The 5,744-nt window shown below is 32.7% G+C and overlaps 1 pseudogene; it reads left to right on the forward strand.

The window, feature by feature from the left end:
• Positions 1-2,644: 2,644 nt before the first annotated feature.
• LOC110019022 overlaps positions 2,645-5,744 on the forward strand; it is a 9,899-nt pseudogene continuing 6,799 nt past the window's right edge.

Below are 5,744 nucleotides of genomic sequence, written 5' to 3' on the forward strand. Positions count from 1 at the left end.
TTCGGGGTTTATGGCTACGAAATTTTATTTCAGGACTTGGAATTGTCGACGGTATTGCCAAGCCGTTGAAATTTTATTGTGATAACTCCACAGCAGTCTTATTTTCCAAAAACGACAAGTATTCCAAAGGTGTTAAACACATGAAATTAAAATATCTTGTCGTTAATGAAGAAGTTCATAAACATATTGTGTCAACTGAGCATATTAGCTCCAATCTCATGATTGTAGATCCTTTGACAAAAGGGTTGTCAACGAAGACATTTAACGAACATGTCGTGAGAATGAGCATTACCAAAACCCTTTATTAGTTTTATGCTCTTTATATTTTGACATTTTGGGCCCAATTTTTCTTGTTTCTAATATTTATAAATCTTGTTTTTTTCGTTAGTGTACACTTTATGTTGCATGATGTTCAACAAGACTTGTTTTTTATAGACATTATGAGACCATGATGTTAATTCTCATTATGCTAAGTATGTAATTGATATTGTGATACATGGAAGAGACTGTGTCGATAAATTGATGCACAACCGTCATGATTCATATTAATTTCATACTTATTAAATAATTTATAATTTAACCAATATAAAGAAAAATTTATCTTGCAGTATGTAATGCCCTAGTAAAATTAAGTGAGCCAAGTCGAAGAATGTTATATTTTTATTTATGACTCACATTTATTTTAATAACTTATGCGATTTTTTTGATAACTTAAGTTATTAATTTTTTTAAATCATAACTTATGTCATAAATTATGAGAACTTATGATATTTATTTTGATAACTTAAGTTATTTATTTTCTTAACTCATAACTTATGTCATAACTTATGATATTTATGATATTTATTTTTGTAACTCATATAACCCCTAAAATAAATAAATGTTACTAACTTATGTCATTGATTTTATTAATAAAAATCAATTAAATTATTAAATTATCATAAATCCTATTGGTTAGTAACCCCCTTGATGGATGGTGGTTAAATAGAGCATGAATTTAAGAATGAGTCATCTCTCTACCCAACACACCCCGTACATTTCTCTTCATCAGAAAGTACAGAAAGTTTCAAGGGATTAGAGAGAGAAACTTCATCTCTTCAAGATCAAATTTCTTCAAAATCAAATTTGTTCATCATAAATACATGTATGCGTCACTTTATTTTAGATATGAAAAAATCATGAATTTAAAAGATTTTGGCTATTATGCACTTTTTTTTTTGAAATCTGTGTCATAAAGTTGAAACATGAATTTTCTAACAGAACTTACCTAAAAATGAGTAAATACTTGAGCCTAAAAATCAACGTGGGTGAAAATTGATAATTAAATTTTGGCTTAATTTTGAGCCAAGCTATAAATAGAAAATAAAATTGACGCTAAACTTAAATGTAATTAAGGTCACAACTAAACTTATATGCAACTCTAGACATGCACAAATTGAGTTAATTTAATTCACAGATGATGCAATTTCAAGCAAAAAATAGAAGTAGAACAACTACAAGTTGGCACCTTGAAGAAAGCAAGAAAAAAATATGATGAACATATTTAACTTCATCACACCATCAAACTTTCATCATGTTTTTTTTTTTTTACTTAAGATTTTCTTTTTATTTCTTTTGACATGAGAACATATTTAACTTCATCACTGTGAGAATTTATTTCTCATATATCATTGTGTCTACTACATATTCCCATATGTATTGCAAGGAGCTGAAAAGAATTAATGCTTGATTACATTCTTGACACCACGAACATCTCATTGAAGTTAACCATATGTTTTCCCAAATCCTTACATACATCATATGAAGTGAATCGTACAGATGTTTCTTTAACAACAACTATTTTGCCAAGGATCTATTGAGGAAAAGGGAGTCGAGCTTTGGCAAAACCTTAATGATTGATTCTTCGACTGCCTTCCTTAGTGCTTCATTTTCCAATGACAAGAGAATGGAACTATGGGATTTCAATTGAATTTCCCTTGCCCTCATCCCATAAGCCATCGCATCCAATTCTTCTCTTGAAATTGCATCAGAGAGTCCTTGGTGGATATGATGTGCCTTCATCCCAACTCTCCATAGAATTAAATTATTCTCCCCAATAAATTTAGTTTTTTATAACAAATTTAAAATAACTAAAAGAAAATGATTCTATTATTAAATATAGGGCATAATTTATATAGGATTTAGTCATTAATTTTGTGTAAATTCCGCCAAATTTCAACCGCAAAGACGCTATCACTTTCGGCCCTACATTCTGCATTAGGTTTTGATTTTTCCTCCAATTCGCTTCTTTGTAACTGCTTCTCCCCTATTTCCCTAACGGTCCAAACAAAGCCCCTTTCCCAACGGTACAATCCAGCCAAACTAGGCCTAAACTATTTAACTGCTTCTCCCCTATTTCCCTAACGGTCCAAACAAACCTATTATTTTACATACCGTACATTTGAAAATAAGTTTTTCTAGGATGCTACGTTTAAGCCATCTTTTCCCAACGGCACAATCCAGCCAAACTAGGACTAAACTATTTAGAGTGGCATGCATGTAAATCTCTCAAAATAATATTATACTATTAAAAAGAAAATTTACTTAGCTCATGTCTATGTCATTTTATATCACTTGCTCCTCTCCTATTACAAAATAATATTATAAATCCACCCAGCTTGCACATTACAAAGAAGCACCTCTTTTCTCTTCTCTTACAAGAAAGAGAACATACTGCCATATGCTACCTTACAAAAGCATTCTGGAGGCCGAGGAATCCCTTGGCCGCAACCTGACGACCGCCGAGTCTCTATGGTTCTGCTACTCTGCCGACAAGCCGAATTTCCTTCTCTACTCCCACAGTTTCGTCTTCTTCCTCCTCTTTTACACTATTTCCCCTCTTCCCATCACTCTACTTGATCTCGCCCGCCCGAGTTATATCAACCGCTTTAAGCTCCAGCCCAAGGAACGCCTCCCTGCCAGCACAATCCTCCGCTGCTATAAGACGGTTATCCGCTCCTATATTCTCATCACCACCCCCTTCACTGTAAGGAAAATTTATTATGGAGTCTTCTTATATAAAACTTATGCGAACTATTTATATAACAATTATACAAATGTGTTGTATAAGGAGTCTGCATGCATGTGAATTTCGTAGGTATATTTTAGTGATTTTGAGGATTTTTTTTAATAAAGTTAACAAATTCATTTATAATTGACTTACATTAGAAGAAATTATTTTATCTGACAGTTGAAATTTTGTTATTAATGAAACTGATAATAATCAAAAAAGCAAATTAGTAAATAAAATGGTTTCATAAAACTAAAAGATTTAAATCGGAGCTTTGTTATGCTCATAATGATGTCGATTATATTATTTTAAGCTATAATAATTTGTTGTTTGTTTCATAAATAGCTATTTTTGAATATTTAGAGCATAATTTTGATCCCTATATATGCTAATGAGACATGGTTTTTAAGCTTAAGAATGCGCCCAAAATTTCCCTTGTCGACATATGTAGCTCTTTTAATCAACAATTAGACTTTATTCTTCTAAACATGACATTATATCAATAAAAAAAATGATTTTCAATGTATTTTGCACTTACCCATAGTTAATTAATCGTCAGATAATCTTAATCTCTTTGGATTGCAAGAGAAAATCTTAAGAATATTATTTTTTAAATACTGTTGTGATGTTGACTTGAACTTAAAGTACAATAGGAACAAAACACAACCATAACATGCGAAAATGACTCATCTAAACAAAAACAATTATGGAAAACAAATCACTCAATTAGCATTTTAATAAAACCTATAATTAAATAATTAACTAATATGCTCTAAAGTAAATGCCCGACATTCCAGGTCCTCTCCTTCCCTGTTGCGAACTGGGTTGGGTATACGGTTCGGGCTGCCGCTGCCGTCGACGTGGGAGATGGTCGCACAGTTGCTGGTATACGTGGTGGTTGAGGACTACATTAACTAATGGTTCCACCGAGCTTTGCATTCGAAGTGGGGTTACGATAAGATTCACAGGGTGCACCACGAGTTCACCGCACCGGTGGCCTATGCGGCTCCCTACAGTCACTGGTCTGAAGTTCTCATTCTCGGCCTGCCGTCTGTCATCGGTCCGTCGATTGTGCCGTGCCATATCGTCACCTTCTGCCTCTGGTTTGCGTTGCGCCACGTGGAGGCCATTGAGATTCACTGCGGGTAAGTTGTGGTAAAATAATAATAATTTCTTCTCCATTTTTGTACCTCACATTAAATTTTTGATTTTTACGGCCACAACACCTGAAATTGTGGATTTTAGTGTTCCACAATGTTGAAAAGTATGAATTGAGAAAAATTTTGAAGTGAGATACATAAATGGATAAGGGTTGGGTATTGTGTATGTAAACCATTAAAAAAGTAACCATTTTGACATCCACATGATTTTCTTTTTTATGCTAAGTAACTAAGGCTAGGAGTCTGTTTGAGGCAATTTAGTGCAATTTTAATTGTTTGAAGAAGCAGAAGTTGTTGTTCTAAAAATTATAATAGATATTATAATTTTTTTTCAAAAAGATTAACCACAACTTTCTAGCAAGCTCTGTGCTTAGCCAGTCAAGTTGCAAAATGCAATTTTCCATCTTGGTTTTTTTAAAAAATAGGCAAAACTAACAGTTTTGCCAAACAAAAAAAATATCATATGCATACAGCACCACCGCCACGCTAGTGCCCCAAACCCAACCTAAATAATTTGACTGATGAACATTTGCCGGCGTTTCATCACAATTATTTTTTGTTACTAAAGTTGTATATATTTATTTTCAATAGCTATGACTTCCCTCACAATCCAACAAAGTACATTCCTTTTTATGGAGGGGCAGAGTACCACGATTATCATCACTACGTTGGACGCCACAGTCACTGTAACTTCGCATCTGTTTTCACCTACTGCGATTACATTTATGGAACTGATAAGGTTTGCTGGCAAAAAACTTATAAATTTATCGTAGAATCATATCATTGAAATCAAATTCTATATTTTCCACGTCGATGTATATAGCTTGTTGAAGCTTTCACTTAGACTTTGCTTTACTGTCTTTCAGGGCTACAGACATCAGAAGAGCAAACTTGCCAAGGTAATGAAATAAGTCTCTTCTGAATAAGTGCATTTATCGGTACTATAAATATATAAGTGGTTTGTTGCAAAACTTTGTTCGTATTATTTTATTAAACGTCGTTAATCTAGGTAGCATTTAGAAAAGATTTCTGGTCCAACGAAAAGAACATAAATGAGGAGAGAGAGATATCAACAATAATGAATAATGTTATTTCCTCATAAAATATTTTCTTTTTTTTATAATAGTGATATTACATTTTTATCCTAGTTGGAGAGAGTGTGTTGAGTTAATCTAGTTGTTTCTAAAAATTATTTATGCTTTTTCACTTTTCATGTTTTAGGCAGTTGGGAAAACCGTTATGTGGTTAAGCGGTTAGAAAAATCGTTGCACATTTTTCATGTTCTAGGCGGTTAGGAAAACCGTTATGTAGTTAGTTAGTTTTTTATTTTCAGAAAAACGTGACGCATGGTTATTGTATAGTTATAATTTGTATTTGCTTATATATTAATAAAACCAGAAAATATAATGGGTGTTAAGTACTAAAAAATTCCTCCATTTTTGTTGGCGTTTGAAGTTTGGCTTTGAAAACCAAAAGAGTGTACTCGGATGTTTATGGTGTTGTGAACTATACCAGTATATATATATATATATATA

The sequence above is a fragment of the Phalaenopsis equestris genome, unplaced genomic scaffold, assembly GCF_001263595.1.
Source record: "Phalaenopsis equestris unplaced genomic scaffold, ASM126359v1 Scaffold000038, whole genome shotgun sequence".
Classification (NCBI taxonomy): Eukaryota; Viridiplantae; Streptophyta; class Magnoliopsida; order Asparagales; family Orchidaceae; genus Phalaenopsis; species Phalaenopsis equestris.